General features: G+C 35.3%; 1 protein-coding gene across 1 annotated transcript in view; it reads right to left on the bottom strand.

Moving 5' to 3' along the window:
• LOC117326598 overlaps nucleotides 1–20,674 on the bottom strand; it is a 69,399-nt gene that overhangs the window by 45,393 nt on the left and 3,332 nt on the right. The window lies entirely within an intron of this gene.

The following is a 20,674-nucleotide window of genomic DNA, read 5'->3' as shown; positions in this document are numbered from 1 at the left end:
ATACGTATATATGTCATCATCATTCATTATAATTGCTGCCATTGTATATATCATCTTATACTTGTATATGGAAAAGGACGATATATAAGTTGTATAACTTGTGTCCAATTCCTATTGAATTTTTCAATAAAAATATGTTTAAACTAATGAACAGAAATTGAAAAGGGTCTTATTTATACCATTTGACACAATGCAGGGACAGCTTAATTACCTTTAATAACTTATTTTCTTTAATTGCTCATGGAATGTCCTGATTTTAAGTTCATTTATCAACATCCTTCATCAACCTGTTTATGAGTATCTATGTTTACACACTATTCAATGTGATGTAATTGTGAACACTTATTAGAAAATATTAATTCATTAAGTAAACAACACATTATTTGACCACTCTCATTAATAATGAAAAACACTGTTCACAAATTGTTTAATGGTTTGGGATTATGTGTATATGTGAACAGCATTGAATCACTAAGTTCATTAACACATGAATTAAGTATTTGGACTGATCGATGTTAACTGTACAGGTAAAGGTAATGAAAAGTGTTCAGTATTCTTGTAACAACAAATACTAGTGTACCTTGATGATGGAAACATTGCTGCCAGTGGAAAAATTGTTACAATGTTATGAAACATGCATACTTTAAGTGTGTCACTATTTAATAAGTTGTATACATTAAAAGATTTTATGAAATTAATGGAAAAAAAACCCCACAAAAAACACAAAATAAAATGTTGAAAATAAAACTTTTATTGTGTGATTCCTTTTGAAATTGAAGTTGTTTTAATACATGTATGATATTATGTGTAGTCAGAGACATATATACAGATGTATATATATATGTCTCTGGTGTAGTGTAATAATGTCTGTACAATACATGCTTCCATTTCAATTCAAAAATTATTTTATTATTCCAAATATATACAAATACATGTTCAATATACATACAATCAATAAACATAATTATATTAGAAATTTAAATGTTATTTATGTATATTATTATCATTTGTTAAGTTTTATTTTAAATATTTATATAGATGAAATAATAGGATCAGACAAAAGGATTACCCTATATAAGTCTTTTCCATAGACCGGTTGCAGATAGGTATAATAATTATACATAGTCTAAACAGCACACCTTTCACACTCACTTACACACAATTTCATAAAGGGAAGACATGAAAAATAATGATGAGCAACATAATCATAATAGTTGAAATCTTTTAGTGCTCATTATATATAAGTAAACATGATTTAAGATATATAGATTAATATCTTCCATGCTTCCATCTTTCATCTTCTGAAAATTTCAGAATATTTTCTGTATTAAATTACATAATTTATATATATATAATATATATCATTTCAGAGATGTCAACATATATCTTTGGTTTCATATATATACCAATTAATAGTGTCCTTCTAATCATTTTGCAAGAGTTACTTCCCTTGAAATCGACCTGAAATTGCGATAGACAAAAACATCAATTTTCTTACAAAATACACATTTTTATTTCACGAATATTTACTAAATCATGTATAATACACATACAATGTGAAACATTCATTGATTTTGCAGAAACAACCCTTGAACTTTGCTATGGCGTGCATAAACACGTATGGCGTACTGTAGAGGATCTAGTAGTGCTATTAGTGTAAAGTTCTTGAAACTGACTACGCAAATAAGACCGATTTTCTTACAAAGTACACATTTTTATTTCATGAATCTTTACTAAATCATGTATAATACACATACAATGTGAAAAATTCTTTGATTTTGCAGAAACAACCCTTGAACTTTGCTATGGCGTGCATAAACACGTATGGCGTATAGTGCTTGAAACTGACTACGCAAATAAGACCGATTTTCTTACAAAGTACACATTTGTTTGAAATGAAACTTTATCAGAACCTGTAAAATAGGTATATCAATGAAAAAAACAAGTTATTTTGTGTATATATCGGTTACATTTTGCTATGGCGTGCGGAAAACCCCTATGGCGTACCTATGGCGGGACACCCATAGGCGGTGTACCTAATGAGTGACCAGGGAGTGTCCAGGGACATTTTGCACGCCCAGGAATTCGTTAATGAAGATTTTTTAATAATTTTTTCTGTAACATACTTATGAGACCATTATCTAACACCATGCAAAATTTCACTTCGATCGAATGATTACATAATATGGAAATGCACCTCTGAAGTTGCAGTGCAGCGTGCACTCGGGTGTCGGGCGCGCCCAGGAATTCGTTAATGAAGATTTTTTAAATTTTTTTTCTGTAACATATTAATAACATCATTATCTAACACCATGCAAAATTTCACTTCGATCAAATGATTTTATAATACGGAAATGCACCACTGAAGGTGCATTAAAGCGTGCATTTGAGTGTCCGGGGCGTATTTGACACGCCCAGGAAGCCGTTATTGAAGATTTTTTTTTTTTTTCGGTAACATACAGATTATACCTATATCTAACATCGTGTAAAATTTCACTTCGATCAGACGATCGCATAATACTAAATTTTGCCATTAAATCTTACGAAGTTACGATGAAGATGGCCTGTATTACGGCTGCGCTCGGCACATGAGTACCAGGGAGGTTTGTACAAGCCCAGGAAGTCGTTGATTTATATTTCTTGATTATTTTTTCTGTAACATACAGATTATTCTTTTATCTAACATCGTGCAAAATTTCACTTCGATCAGGCGATTGCATAATACTAAATTTTGCCATTAAATCTTACGAAGTTACGATGAAGTTGCCCTGTATTACGGCTGCGGTTGGCACATGAGTGTCCAGGGAGGTTTTTACACGCCCAGGAAGCCGTTAATTTATATTTCTTTATTATTTTTTCTGTAACATACAGATTATATATTTATCTAACACCATGCAAAATTTCACTTCGATCGGACGAGTGTATATTATTGTATTTTGTTACTGAATCCAGCCTTAGGTGATCACTTCATTGTCCAGGCCATTTTATATCTACCTGTGATCTGACAAATTAATCCCGGAGCGCCGCCCACCTGCGGTGTGACCGGTAATTGTATTGGTTTACATAACAACTTGACATGTCCCTGTTAATTGATATATAACATATTGCAACCCGGTGTCATGTGGGATTTGTATCCCCCATAGGATAAGTACCCGGATACCAAAACAGGCCATAGGATTAGTATCCGGGTACAATATTTGGCCATAGGATAAGTATCCGGATACAATAAATGGCCATAGGATAAGTATCCCCCCCATAGGAATTGTATCCCCCCCTAAAATTTATCATAAGGTAACAATGTAAGAATTTTGGAAATGTTTTTTTTTACCGTTAAACTGCTTTAAAAGGTTGGACAATAAAGTATTATCAGATAATTTCATTTTTTTTTTCTCTTTCACTATTCAATAAAATTGATGAATTATTTCAAAACTGTTAAAAATCATTTGAATTGTTGATCAACCCTGATATAGTCACTGAAGCAGTAATAATTGAAACTTATACTGAATATAAAGTCTGCCCTGTACGTGTCACCTGGGGAAAGGTAAACCTGTTAGATGGCCCCAGGGAATATCTGTCATAGTGGACAGAGTGTTGTTTTAATCATTATTACCTATCACCTGTTCACCTATGTAGATGTTGGAGTGGGGTAAAAGAATATATCATTAAGTCATTCTTAAAAAGAACCTAAAACAACCAACATGAATTTGAATTCATCAACCAAATCACAGATTTTCTTCTGGGTCCCACTGAAAAGAGGAAATAAATCATGATCTATGTGCTGTATAAAGATGTGTGCTTTTAAATCACTCAAGTGATCATTACTTTAAATTTTGAGTTTCATTTCTAGTGAATTAAAGAATTGACTTGTTATTATGTATTTAGGACATTTTCAAATGACACAAATATATGTTCTATCCAAAATTGTTAAAAATGTTCAAAGTCTGAAGAATTGCATATAGATGCAATATGAAATAGTGATAACACATGTTATCAAGTTTTTCTTTTTCTTTAAGTATTACTTCGTTCGTTAGGATCGTATTCAACAATTTCATCATATATGTAATAATGAATCAAAGTTAAACATACATTGCACACTTTATTTGTTTCATTGTGCTGACTGTTGAATTTATCTAGAAAAAAATATATGAAAAGTCGGTGATAGGAACAGAAATCATCAAAAACTGCATCAACAGCTGATTTCTGTCTTCTTCAAATGGAATAGTTTATTGTTTTCAATCAGACAATCATCAGTTAGAACAAAGATTTTATCAACATATATGTGAATGAATAAGTGTGTCTGAATACATACAGTTAATATTCAACCTAATCAATATTTTATTAGAATTTGTATCACCCCAACTTTATGTCATTTAGGCTGATTTCTATAGCCGTAGGATTTGTATCCCCCCTACTTTGTCATTTAATCTGTTTTCTATAGCCGTAGGACTTGTATCCCCCCTAATTTATGTCATATTAGTTGATTTCTATACCATAGGATTTGTATCCCCCCTACTTTATGTCATGTAATCTGATTTCTATAGCCGTAGGATTTGTATCCCCCCACATTTATGTCATTTAGGCTGATTTCTGTAGCCATAGGATTTGTATCCCCCCCTACTTTATGGCATTTAAGCTGATTTCTATAGCCGTAGGATTTGTATCCCCCCTACTTTATATCATTTAAGCTGATTTCTATAGCCATAGGATTTGTATCCCCAATTATGTCATTTAATCTGATTTCTATAGCCGTAGGATTTGTATCCCCCCTACTTTATGTCAGTTAATCTGATTTCTATAGCCGTAGGATTTGTATCCCCCCTACTTTATGGCATTTAAGCTGATTTCTATAGCCGTAGGATTTGTATCCCCCCTACTTTATGGCATTTAAGCTGATTTCTATAGCCATAGGATTTGTATCCCCCCACATTTATGTCATTTAGGCTGATTTCTATAGCCGTAGGAATTGTATCCCCCCTACTTTATGTCATTTAATCTGATTTCTATAGCCGTAGGAATTGTATCCCCCTACTTGATGTCATGTACGCTGATTTCTATAGCCATAGGATTTGTATCCCCCAAACTTTATGTCCGTCCGTCCGTTGTCTGTAGACGCATTTTGTCTGGACAACTCCTCCTAAACCGATGGGCCGATTTCATTGAAACTTCACACAAATATAGAGGACCATGTATAGATGTGCATGCCACTTTATTTTTCTCAAAATTACGGTTGCTATGGCAACTGGTCACTATAAACAGGTTTTCTGATAAGAACCATAACTTTAAGTGTGTCCGGACAACTCCTAAACTAAATGGCCAATTTCAATGAAACTTCACACAAATATAGAGGACCATGTGTAGATGTGCATGCCAATTTATTTTTCTCAAAATTATGGTTGCTATGGCAACTGGTCACTATAAACAGGTTTTCCGATCTAAGAACCATATCTTTAAGTTTGTCCAGACAACTCCTCCTAACCGATAGGCCAATTCAATGAAACTTCACACAAATATAGAGGACCATGTGTAGATGTGCATGCCACTTTTTTTTTTTTTTTTTAATTATGGTTGCTATGGCAACTGGTCACTATATTACTGGGTTATCTAGATCTTAATAAGCCTCTAATTAACAGTTCCAATTCACCATTGACTTGTGCAGATTGCGGGGGTATTAATCAGCCATTCTGGAGACAGTTCTAGTTCAAATTCTGTTTCCCTTCTTCCAAGGATGTTCCTGACCAAATTTGGTTCAAATTCATTTATAACTTTATGACTAGTAGCGATTTAAAGGATTAACCCTATTTTCCCTATTTGCCCCGCCCCTCAGGCCCCTGGGGGTTCATAGTAAAAATTTATACAAACTCTGTTCCCCTTCCAACAAGGATGTTCCTGACAGAATCTGGTTAAAATCCATTAAAAACTTTATGACTAGTAGCAATTTAAAGACTAATCTCTATTTCCCCTATTGGGCCCCTGGGGGGCCAGACCAACCGTTTATACAAAATTGGTTCCCCTTCACCCAAGGATGTTTCAGACCAAATATGGATCAAATCCCTTTATTCCTACAGAAGAAGAAGGATTTCAAAGAATTTGCTATATTTCCCCTATTGGGCCCCGCCCCTTAGGCCCCTGGGAGGCCAGACCCACCGTTTATACAAAATTGGTTCCCCTTCACCCAAAGATGCTTCAGACCAAATATGGATCAAAATCCACCGAGTAGTTTAGGACTAGTAGCGATTTAAAGGAAAAGTTGACGGACAGACGACGCACCATGCCATAAGCTCACTGGCACTTCGGGCCAGGTGAGCTAAAAATAGTAACCAAAGATAATTTGCCAGTCCCAATTACAGAAACAGTGAACAAACATGTAGAATCAAGTGATGTGAAGTACAAAATACATGTATGTAAGCAAGTACGACGTCTTCCGGGTGATTATCCAGGATCTTCGGGATCAGACCTTCTGCGCTTAAATTAACTAAATCGTCGTCTAGAAGGTATTGTTAATAAGTCCGAGTTCAACTACAATATTAGTGTTCAGCGGGTTTTTTGTGTGTGAAATGTTGGTGTTTTGTGATATAAAAATACACTCTAGATATATACTTTAATGGCGATGTCTGTTCACCAAATAAAGATTACGATAGATTCAAAATGGACACCACTTATTATTGTCATTCTTATATAAATATTCGTGTGGGATTTGAATTTGCGTTTGACTCTCCTCGCGAATTAACAGGAAAATAAATCCCACGCAAAATGTTAGTGATTTACAGTACTCATATTGCCAATATTCCATGTATAATTCTATACTGAAACCACGTAAGGGTCACATCTTTTGTTGTGCAAAAAATAACATTTTGTTATCTTTATCTATAATATTATCTATATTGCCTTTTGTTATACTAATACTATCAAAACATGTAAACTAGCTATCTTGTTAGTTCGATAGAATATGAGTTTACCCACCCGTTACTGTTAGACCTTGTTTGTACCTATCTTGTTACTTTGATAGAACATGAGTATGCCCAACCGTTACTGTTAGACCATGTTTGTACCTATCTTGTTACTTTGATAGAACATGAGTATGCCCACCCGTTACTGTTAGACCATGTTTGTACCTATCTTGTTACTTTGATAGAACATGAGTATGCCCACCAGTTACTGTTAGACCATGTTTGTACCTATCTTGTTACTTTGATAGAACATGAGTATGCCCACCCGTTACTGTTAGACCCTGTTTGTACCTATCTTGTTACTTTGATAGAACATGAGTATGCCCACCCGTTACTGTTAGACCATGTTTGTACCTATCTTGTTACTTTGATAGAACATGAGTATGCCCACCAGTTACTGTTAGACCATGTTTGTACCTATCTTGTTACTTTGATAGAACATGAGTATGCCCACCCGTTACTGTTAGACCATGTTTGTACCTATCTTGTTACTTTGATAGAACATGAGTATGCCCACCCGTTACTGTTAGACCATGTTTGTACCTATCTTGTTACTTTGATAGAACATGAGTATGCCCACCAGTTACTGTTAGACCATGTTTGTACCTATCTTGTTACTTTGATAGAACATGAGTATGCCCACCAGTTACTGTTAGACCATGTTTGTACCTATCTTGTTACTTTGATAGAACATGAGTATGCCCACCAGTTACTGTTAGACCATGTTTGTACCTATCTTGTTACTTTGATAGAACATGAGTATGCCCACCCGTTACTGTTAGACCATGTTTGTACCTATCTTGTTACTTTGATAGAACATGAGTATGCCCACCAGTTACTGTTAGACCATGTTTGTACCTATCTTGTTACTTTGATAGAACATGAGTATGCCCACCCGTTACTGTTAGACCATGTTTGTACCTATCTTGTTACTTTGATAGAACATGAGTATGCCCACCCGTTACTGTTAGACCATGTTTGTACCTATCTTGTTACTTTGATAGAACATGAGTATGCCCACCCGTTACTGTTAGACCATGTTTGTACCTATCTTGTTACTTTGATAGAACATGAGTATGCCCACCAGTTACTGTTAGACCATGTTTGTACCTATCTTGTTACTTTGATAGAACATGAGTATGCCCACCAGTTACTGTTAGACCATGTTTGTACCTATCTTGTTACTTTGATAGAACATGAGTATGCCCACCAGTTACTGTTAGACCATGTTTGTACCTATCTTGTTACTTTGATAGAACATGAGTATGCCCACCAGTTACTGTTAGACCATGTTTGTACCTATCTTGTTACTTTGATAGAACATGAGTATGCCCACCCGTTACTGTTAGACCATGTTTGTACCTATCTTGTTACTTTGATAGAACATGAGTATGCCCACCAGTTACTGTTAGACCATGTTTGTACCTATCTTGTTACTTTGATAGAACATGAGTATGCCCACCCATTACTGTTAGACCATGTTTGTACCTATCTTGTTACTTTGATAGAACATGAGTATGCCCACCAGTTACTGTTAGACCATGTTTGTACCTATCTTGTTACTTTGATAGAACATGAGTATGCCCACCCGTTACTGTTAGACCATGTTTGTACCTATCTTGTTACTTTGATAGAACATGAGTATGCCCACCCGTTACTGTTAGACCATGTTTGTACCTATCTTGTTACTTTGATAGAACATGAGTATGCCCACCAGTTACTGTTAGACCTTGTTTGTACCTATCTTGTTACTTTGATAGAACATGAGTATGCCCACCAGTTACTGTTAGACCATGTTTGTACCTATCTTGTTACTTTGATAGAACATGAGTATGCCCACCCGTTACTGTTAGACCATGTTTGTACCTATCTTGTTACTTTGATAGAACATGAGTATGCCCAACCGTTACTGTTAGACCATGTTTGTACCTATCTTGTTACTTTGATAGAACATGAGTATGCCCACCAGTTACTGTTAGACCATGTTTGTACCTATCTTGTTACTTTGATAGAACATGAGTATGCCCACCCATTACTGTTAGACCATGTTTGTACCTATCTTGTTACTTTGATAGAACATGAGTATGCCCACCCGTTACTGTTAGACCATGTTTGTACCTATCTTGTTACTTTGATAGAACATGAGTATGCCCAACCGTTACTGTTAGACCATGTTTGTACCTATCTTGTTACTTTGATAGAACATGAGTATGCCCACCAGTTACTGTTAGACCATGTTTGTACCTATCTTGTTACTTTGATAGAACATGAGTATGCCCACCAGTTACTGTTAGACCATGTTTGTACCTATCTTGTTACTTTGATAGAACATGAGTATGCCCACCCGTTACTGTTAGACCATGTTTGTACCTATCTTGTTACTTTGATAGAACATGAGTATGCCCACCAGTTACTGTTAGACCATGTTTGTACCTATCTTGTTACTTTGATAGAATATGAGTATGCCCACCAGTTACTGTTAGACCATGTTTGTACCTATCTTGTTACTTTGATAGAACATGAGTATGCCCACCCGTTACTGTTAGACCATGTTTGTACCTATCTTGTTACTTTGATAGAACATGAGTATGCCCACCCGTTACTGTTAGACCATGTTTGTACCTATCTCGTTACTTTGATAGAACATGAGTATGCCCACCAGTTACTGTTAGACCATGTTTGTACCTATCTTGTTACTTTGATAGAACATGAGTATGCCCACCCATTACTGTTAGACCATGTTTGTACCTATCTTGTTACTTTGATAGAACATGAGTATGCCCACCAGTTACTGTTAGACCATGTTTGTACCTATCTTGTTACTTTGATAGAACATGAGTATGCCCACCAGTTACTGTTAGACCATGTTTGTACCTATCTTGTTACTTTGATAGAACATGAGTATGCCCACCCGTTACTGTTAGACCATGTTTGTACCTATCTTGTTACTTTGATAGAACATGAGTATGCCCACCCATTACTGTTAGACCATGTTTGTACCTATCTCGTTACTTTGATAGAACATGAGTATGCCCACCAGTTACTGTTAGACCATGTTTGTACCTATCTTGTTACTTTGATAGAACATGAGTATGCCCACCCATTACTGTTAGACCATGTTTGTACCTATCTTGTTACTTTGATAGAACATGAGTATGCCCACCAGTTACTGTTAGACCATGTTTGTACCTATCTTGTTACTTTGATAGAACATGAGTATGCCCACCAGTTACTGTTAGACCATGTTTGTACCTATCTTGTTACTTTGATAGAACATGAGTATGCCCACCCGTTACTGTTAGACCATGTTTGTACCTATCTTGTTACTTTGATAGAACATGAGTATGCCCACCAGTTACTGTTAGACCATGTTTGTACCTATCTTGTTACTTTGATAGAACATGAGTATGCCCACCCGTTACTGTTAGACCATGTTTGTACCTATCTTGTTACTTTGATAGAACATGAGTATGCCCACCCGTTACTGTTAGACCATGTTTGTACCTATCTTGTTACTTTGATAGAACATGAGTATGCCCACCAGTTACTGTTAGACCATGTTTGTACCTATCTTGTTACTTTGATAGAACATGAGTATGCCCACCAGTTACTGTTAGACCATGTTTGTACCTATCTTGTTACTTTGATAGAACATGAGTATGCCCACCCGTTACTGTTAGACCATGTTTGTACCTATCTTGTTACTTTGATAGAACATGAGTATGCCCACCAGTTACTGTTAGACCATGTTTGTACCTATCTCGTTACTTCGATAGAATATGAGTATACCCCGTATAGACCATGTGTAGATGTGCATGCCTCTTTCTTTTTCTCAAAATTATGGTTGCTATGGCAACCGGTCACTATAAACAGGTTTTCCAATAAGAACCATAATTTTAATGACATACTTAAGTTGGGGGGATACAATTCCTACGACTATAGAAATCAGATTAAATGACATAAAGTAGGGGGGATACAATTCCTATGGCTATAGAAATCAACTTACCCTGGTATATGACATAAAGTTGGGAGATACAATTCCTACGGCTATAGAAATAAGCCTTAATGACATAAAGTAGGGGGGATACAAATCCTATGGCTATAGAAATCAGCCTAAATGACATAAAGTAGGGGGGATACAATTCCTATGGCTATAGAAATCAGCCTAAATGACATAAAGTAGGGGGGATACAATTCCTATGGCTATAGAAATAAGCCTTAATGACATAAAGTAGGGGGGATACAAATCCTATGGCTATAGAAATCAGCCTAAATGACATAAAGTAGGGGGGATACAATTCCTACGACTATAGAAATCATATTAAATGACATAAAGTAGGGGGGATACAAATCCTACGGCTATAGAAATCAGATTACATGACATAAAGTAGGGGGGATACAAATCCTATGGTATAGAAATCAACTAATATGACATAAATTAGGGGGGATACAATTCCTACGGCTATAGAAAACAGATTAAATGACATAAAGTAGGGGGGATACAAATCCTATGGCTATAGAAATCAACTAATATGACATAAATTAGGGGGGGGGTACAATTCCTACGGCTATAGAAAACAGATTAAATGACAAAGTAGGGGGGATACAAATCCTATGGCTATAGAAATCAGCTTTAATGACATAAAGTAGGGGGGATACAAATCCTATGGCTATAGAAATCAACTAATATGACATAAAGTAGGGGGGGGGGGGGGGAGGGGGATACAAATCCTATGGCTATAGAAATCATACTGAAATGACATTAGTTGGGGGGATACAATTCCTATGGCTATACAAATCAACTTACCCTGGTATATGATATAAAGTAGGGGGGATACAAATCCTATGGCTATAGAAATAAGCCTTAATGACATAAAGTTGGGGGATACAATTCCTACGGCTATAGAAATCAGATAAAATGACATAAAGTAGGGGGGATACAAATCCTATGGTATAGAAATCAACTAATATGACATAAATTAGGGGGGGTACAATTCCTACGGCTATAGAAAACAGATTAAATGACATAAAGTAGGGGGGATACAAATCCTATGGCTATAGAAATCAGATTAAATGACATAAAGTAGGGGGGATACAATTCCTATGGCTATAGAAATCAGATTAAATGACATAAAGTGGGGGGATACAAATCCTATGGCTATAGAAATCAGATTAAATGACATAAAGTAGGGGGGATACAAATCCTACTGTTATAGAAATTAACTTAATTAAGAAATGAGGGGATACAAATGCTATGGCTATAGAAATCAGCATATTTATGTTAAAGAAAGGATGTTAAAAGATAGATTATATTTGTTTTGTTAATATTGTATGCATCCAATTTATCTTGTCAAGTTGTGAATGGAGAAAACCATATTGAAACGAACCAGCAAAAACTTAATTTTTTTTTAATTGTTAATGTAAAAATCCATGTCTTTCTGGAAATTGGAAAAAATGGTATGTATCTATATATACCTTTTATAAATCAAAGCCATTATTAAATATTCATTTATATCACACAGTACTAGGTAATAACTTATAATTATAGATTATATATAATAATAATTAATAGTAAAGAAATATGGACAATATAATAATAGTAATAAATGTTTAAATAAAAAAAAAAAACCTAAATCTCTATGAGCTATACCAAACCAAATCCTAATATTTATAAGTTTAAGACTTAAAAAAAAAAAATGCTTGTCATAACACACATCATCCACAATAAATTCACACCTGTCAAGTCCATGGCCATCCTGCTGATTGTGTGTACATCACACCCTGACCCCATGCATGACTGCTCACCACCCCCTCCCTAATTGTCTTTGATGACAACCATTATATACACCTAGGTTAAGAGTCACCAGTTATGCACAGATGAACACATATATAAAAGTGAACAGGGAACCACTGCAAATTGTTTATATCATATTTGCTGTCACTTAAATTGACATGTCATGATTAAATAGATAAGTCTGTATATAAAACATACACCCCTGCAGTCCATTCTCCCAATATCTTAAAAACTCCTTTAATCCTCCAATTATCAAAAAAAGGGTTCATTAATACTTTCTAGTATATAAATTCATTGTATTGAACACCCGTATACAGATAAGGTTTCGTATGAATAGGGGGGATACTTTTCCTATGGGGGGGGGGGATACAAATCCTATGGCCAGTTTTAGTATCCGGATACAAATCCTATGGGGGATACTTATCTTATATGACACCGGAATAAAATACAAATAAAAACTTACTATTTCATCAGTTACGATTATTCCTTCAGTTACAGTTTCAGTTCCGTAATTAGAACGTTTATAACATCGTAAACTTTGAGTTCTAAAATAAATACGAAAATCATACATTCCAAGTTAAATACTAACATTATTTTTTTACAATATAAATAGTTTTAATGAGTGACAAACCCGCGTGTTCGGCTAATCTAGCTAGACACTCGCTAGATAACGTACAATCAGAGGCAAAAATATATTGTTTTAGTATTCTAGTACAATTAACGACTTAAAAATAAATATAGCAATTATTTATCAATCTCCTGCAAATCAAATAGAATATAACGCATTATGACAGAATTAATTGTAACGTTATAACTCCGTTGCCATATACCTGATAAATGTATTAAAATCGGCTATAGACTTATTTAACATGCCCGTATTCTGGTTCGCCCAATAGGAGAAAGTCGGAGGTTTGATTTTTGCGGAAAGGTTATAACAATGTAAATTGTAAATAGAAAAACAACCAAAGACCTTTAGGGTCGTTCAAGGATTACCTCACATATAATCAGGAGAATTAATTTTAAAATTTGCTCTGAAAAGGTCATAGTTAAGAGAGCTAGCACGGTTCTTCAAACGGCTATGCAGTATTTTTAACATGCGGGAGCCACACACCAAGATACCTTTATTATTGGACATTTCCTAGGTATATTTCGTTTAATGAACTTCTAAGTAGACGAATCCTTTAATATCTGGATCGTTCCAGTTTGATGGACGACGGAAAGAAGGAAATACGCATATTTTCTAATCGAAAGTTAGGTTGTCTCAGATGATGGGAATCTAAAATATTACGGATTTCTGCTAATCTTTCTGGCATGATGTCACAAAGAACATTTATATCTATACCATTTTTGGTAGAGAAGAATAAAGACATTCTCTGCGTTTCTTCTATAAATCGGCAAAAGTTCCAGCCTATCACAAGGAGACTTAACACGAACACACCACAGCCTCCCAAAACACACATACGCACTCACCACACGCATGTATGTCGCACGCACGGGAGGCTGTCCTTAAATGACCTTAGCTGTTAATAGGACGTTAAACAAAATAAATCAAACCAAATTATGTACACGTCTCTAATATGTCAATTGTGGAATTCCAAATCTGATACCTGAAATAAAATAATTATAAAAACGTATTATTTCATCAAAACCATGAATACATTCTTACAATTTCGAAGTGATCAATAAATGCATTAATATTTTATAAAACAATAATTGACCGAGTCAAGTGAAAAAGATCATCTATCGGTGACTCCGCCCACCTGCGGTGTAGTCTAATTGGATTAGTTTATATAACTTTGGCGCCTGTCTAGCTGTCAACTTAACCCGCGTCTCCGCCTCACTTGTGTTCAATGGAAGACGAGTGACAGGTAACGAAAGCCATCAGTAGGCGGAGTCACGTAACTAACAAATTAGGTGTCGTGCTGTTTGTCCCTCACCATCAGTTTGCTTATTTCTATTCTAATATAAAAAGAATATTTTGTTGCTACCAGAAACATGAAAAAAACAAGTCATCTTATTACCAAATGTAATTTTCTGCATCTTGTACTGCTGCAACAACACCTGTACAAAAATGACCGTTTGTTGCCCGAGTGAATAATCATCAATTACTGTTATTGATGACTACGTAATATATACCACCAATTGGCTTTTTGAAGTGTAAGTTCTATCGATTTAAGTTGTGCATTTTCGAGATTTTTTACCACATTTCGTGAAGAGGTCGGCTTTGAAAAGGGCCGTTTTTAGAGGTACTGATCGTTTATTGTCGGAACAATGTGGTAGGGTAGGGTTTATCTAGATCCCAAGAAGATGGTTCTAATCACACTAGGTATCAGCCCAATATGGTCGGATAAAAAATAAAATCAGTGGCCTTTTTATTTTGGATATAAGGGACTTAAGATTTTTAATTGATCTGTCCTTGGTTAAACAAATGTAGGAGTATAGTACAGTACAGCTCGAGTGGCCATTGCTAAATCCACGCTATATCACGGACAAAATGAGGCTGTCCACTCAAATGTCCACAAGTGGACAAGAAGCCCACGCAATACCGCGAGCCGTGACGGATCAGCGTATACCGCGGACGTCCACGCTATACGACGATATGTCGCGGACCACCAGATACCGCGGTCCACTAGATACCACGAGACACAGTGGTCCACTAAATACTGTGGATCAGTATCTAGCGTTGGCCCCTAAATCCATGGGAAGAACCACTAAAAAAACATGAAAATCTTAGCCGTGAAAATCCATTGATTAATCGGATATCAAATTAGTCTGCATTCAAACAATTGTCTTTTCCCGAGCGTAAGTTATTATTGTGTACAGTAGCGATCCTCTACATATTGCCGTATTCCAGAAACACGTGTAAAGGTAGTTTGCAAGACAAGCAATACACTAAAGATGAAATAAAAGTATAAATTGTTTTAATAGAACATTTTATCATACATGGTTCATAAGTGTTTTGCTTCTAAAGTGTTTCATCTCGGGTTGTGACGATGTATAGTTCAGGACGGCGGACAAACCAGTTCTTACAGATGGTTTTGAATATTACTAACATTATATTATTAACAGAACCATTACCTTTTATTGGACATATAAAATACTGTTTGATCGACCTCCTTACTTTTTATTGATAACCACGCCATTTCGTTGTGTATTAGCACTGGAAGTTGGGCTGAACATGTGCGTATAAAATGTTACTGTAACTGAGTTGGCGTTTTATCCGATTTAATAGACAGCACTGACCGTTACAGTTGTACTCTGAACACCTCGGCAGTAATCACGCTATTGTTTCAGCAGTTTAAAGATTTAATAGGCGCCGGTGACTGTTTCATCTCTACACCTGTAAAAACATCATCCGGGTAGATCTACCGGTGTGTCAGAGATTTGTTCCGCTTGAGCGAGCGGGTAGATGAGTTGTTGACTATCGTGTGTAATAATATCGGTGACCGCCTTAGGAAATTACCTGATGTAAGTAAAGCAATTCTTTTTATCACCAAGACTTGTTGTTATAAGATTCAACCGACAATTTCTTTTATGAATTTATGGAACACTTATAATAGCATGTAGGTTAGTAGTGCCGATATGTTCAGTATTACAAACGTAATTTAGCTCTTAAAAAATGTCGGCGTTTACCACCGATCGACGAAAATTATACTTTGAGTTATTCGATCATTTCAAATAGGATTTTTATTGTTGGGACCAAATTTTCACTTCGTTTTGTCCGAGTTTTCTTTACTATGATAAAGAGAGAATTCGGCCGGGACCGACAAGGTACTTCCAGTTAAGCGGGGTATTCGAGTTTTCCGAGTTCGAGTTAACGAAGTTCTACTGTAGTTATATTCGTAAGAAGCTATTTTTTATTGTTGCGCCGACTCTAATTGGTTGATGGGCGGAGTCTGAGTGAATTGATAAAGAGTGACGGGTGTAGCATTGCCTCGGGCTTTGTTATCGATAGTTTTTTGCAGGCTTTTGAACTTGTTAGAAACTGAGCGTGCATTGAATTTTCGTAATTGATATGCAAAGATAAATGAGACACTGATAATATCTGACTAATTTTCAGAATACATTTTGAATTTTTGAAATAAAGAGATGACCAATATATTTGTATCAATAAAGAAGAACGCTCCAGTAATCATTGATATAAAATAATATAAGGATAAGAAATCGTGCTGAGTGACGTGAAAGCATTCATATCCAGTCAAAACAATCCACATGTGTCCCAATTAGTGATGGATAATTTTGCAGGTATCAACTATATTTGGTTGATAATATGACTGGGCTTATTTAAAAACAGACATGTTGATGTTCTGACCTAATTTTACCAACATATAGAATCTCGCCTATTTTTACAGTAGTGCTTTCGTAAACGCAACAGGTTATGTAGACTGCTTTTGATATATTAAAGAGACCATTTATTACAATAATATAGCGATAGTTTCTTATTCAGATAAAATATATAACCATGCAAAGATTATACTGTACAAATGTTTAACTTTTGTGTCAGAAATGAAACGTGTACTGTACTGTTTTGGGGCCTACTGTAGCTACGCATTAACCGAGCGGCTTCGCGCAATAACCATAATAATTATCGCGAAATGAAGAACGTTTAACGATCAATTAACATTGAATTAAATAAAATTCTATTACTTTACTAACTTATAAATGTGCCATTGTTCAGGCCGCCGTTGTTACGTATCAGATTTACGATGGATGTGTTTGTGTCTAATGATTTCACTCTGCCGAGATTTTCGCCGATATTGACTCGAATAGTTCGAACTCACGCTTATTTTCTGAAGCAAAATTTCGAAATAATTCGAACCGGTTCGTCAATATTTATTTAATTTTGTTCGAACTAACCGGAGGTTTACCGTACATCGTAGTTAGTAAACTACTATTTGTAACTAGGAAATGGCAGTCGTCGTCGCTAGTCATTTCTATGAAACATACATGTACATTTATGCACGTGTATTTCACATATAAAATGCTCTGTCACATTGGGGTGGATGAAAATACCATTTACACAGATCGACCAATCAGCTGCGTATATCTGTGTGATTGACAGGTTACCGTCAGACATCCGCCAATGAAATGTAGACACCCCGTTTGATTGACAGATGTACTTAACATTATACTTATTCTCTGTATTGCCTCCAAAAATGAAGAGTACATAGGAATACAGAACATATATGCAAAGCATTCAGTACAATAAAATAATAAACATTACATATAAACACATTATATGTATGAATTTGTATATAAAGTGCAAAATAAATAGATTATTAGTGTACAGTGAATCCGGACGCCGATAGTACGGAAAACCAGGGAAAACGGAATAGCACGGGGACGGATTTCCGTAACGTTATTTGTACTCACCAGTACGGAAATTCGGATTCCGAAAACCCATTTTGGGAACGGAACGTACTTTTTATTAGTAAATTTCCCGCAATAATCCGGACGATTTTTGCATCACGAGGAGAAAAAAATGTCGGGGCAAGTCACCCGTGTCGAGTCGACAGCTGTACAGATTCTCGCTTGACACTGTGCGTAGTCAAAGCGACCGCAGCCAGGTCATAGCCCCGAGTGTTTTATAATAAGACTTCATGCACTAACATACTGTACGTGATACGATAATCAATCAATCTCAAATACATGTAATAAATTTATGATCAGTATTTAACATCATTAACACTTGTATTGGGTAAAACCGTTACGTGAAACGAAGACTCATTGAAAGGTGCATGTTATTAATTACACACGATACATTTACGTATTAGGCAGTGATCACAAGAACTGGGTTAATTACACACAAATTAGTTAATAGTGTCTGATAACTCTGATCCACTTAATGTTTAGTTTAGTTTATTTCCGAATGTAGCACAACATATAGGAATTACATAATACATAAACGTACATTACAATTCATTTGAACAAGACGGCGGAGAACACAACCGATATAATTATAATTTATACCATTACACACATGTATATAACACACTCTCTAAAGCAAGCAAATAACGAAACAACGTCAAAAGCTAACGTTGCACAAACGTTTGACATGAAACGTCCTCAATACGTTGTAGGAAAGTCCCGGACGTTGTGACCGGAATAGGACGTTTTCCGGACGTTCTCCGAAAGTTTTGTGTCCACTGGGTCTGGTCAAATTTCGCTCTGACAGTGATTGTGCAACCGGACAACTGGTATGCGTTTCGGACAAGCAAGTGTCCACGGCCTATCGTGTAGTGGTTGCCCACTCAATATCGCGGATCGTCACGAACCACGGTATCGCGTGGATTTTTCATATGTCCACGTGATTCAGTGGACTGTGACGGATCGCGGTATACCGTGAATGATCGTGGACAGTCTTGCCCACGCATGTCCCCCCATTTCGCGCATGAGTGGATTAAGCAACGTCCACTCGAGCTGTACTGTATGTCCCTGCATGTACAAACTTGTACACATTTATCTTCCCGAAATGGCACGAATTATCACCTTTTATTTCAGTTAAAATCCATCGACCGTTTTTTCTATTATTTGATACGAATCTCGTATCATGATTCACAATTTGGTTGCAGACTCTAACTTTGAAATACTGCAATACATTTTGACAGATTATAATATTTTTTACACGCGGACTCCTCTGTACACTCCATGTAAAACATTTATTTCATACAGTTTTCGATGCCATTTCACATTCTTATCCCATATGCACGTTCTTTTTATCATTATATCATTATATCAACAAGTTTTGATCAGTATTTCATTTCGAGTTTCAAACTTTGAAATAGATTTTGAAGAACTGTTTATTGGATATAGGACAGTTTCCAATGCCAGTTGACTGTTTTATTTGTATTTCATTTCAGATTTCAAACTCTCTAATTTATATGATTATAATATACACGCATTTCAAAAGAATCATTTGTTAGATATGATTTTTTTTTTTCCTTGAATTTCCTTTAAAAGTCTGTTGTCTAATACATTTATTTAATACATTAATGTATCATTTTCTATGTTGTACTACTTGTACTTATACTTCCTTGCTGTGTTAATCAATGTTTGAAATGAGAAAAAAAAATAATAATATACTTACACGAAAGAAACATCTACATATGTGTACATGTATTTGTTTTAATTTACTTGTATACTTTAATTCTTACGACGTTGAAACAGAATCCCATTTTTTAGGCAAATATATCTTTTATAACCAAGAACATCAAAAACTTTATAATCATGACAAAACAGTGAATGCTGACTTTCTAAATTACTGTTATGATTCTAAATTTTATTTCTTAATGCATATATGACAAAGGAGGAAGTTAAGAGGAACTCTTATTGCTGATTTAACCTGGTACGGTCCTGTTAATGTAAATATACTTTGCAATGGTGACACGAATATCTCCTCAACTGACAATGTAAAAATCGCCAAAGTTGTGCAAAACTTCTTGAGTAGGTCGGGAAGATTCGACTAATCATCACTTCCTATCCCCCACCCCCTTCTTTTCATACTATTTTCCTATAATAAAAAAACTTAATCCAAAATGCTCCATTTATCCATATAATATTAAAAATGTTTTTTCTTCTAATCGATCAAGTATATTTGAATTCATTCCAAACATTTATATGTCGTGATCTTTCCCGATGCAGTCATTTAACTTTATATGTACCGATCTCCTATATTTATACTGTTAAAAGAAATAATGCTGCATATTAAAAACAAAAATCACACTGTACATAGCATTATTATCAGGCAATCCTGTCAGAATTTTTCACATTAGAATAGTTTTACAGCAGTTTATTAAAAAATGTAATTATATAAATATCCAATTGAACAATTTATCAATAACTAAGTAACTAACAACAACAAAAATTAACTAAAAGTCTAAAACAGTTAGTATATATAACTCATGTAAAGGCATTCAATAAATAAATATCATAA

This window comes from Pecten maximus, chromosome 4 (assembly GCF_902652985.1).
Source record: "Pecten maximus chromosome 4, xPecMax1.1, whole genome shotgun sequence".
In the NCBI taxonomy this organism is placed as follows: domain Eukaryota; kingdom Metazoa; phylum Mollusca; class Bivalvia; order Pectinida; family Pectinidae; genus Pecten; species Pecten maximus.
Note: the sequence above shows the minus strand (reverse complement) of the source record. Positions and strands in the feature narration are given on the sequence as shown.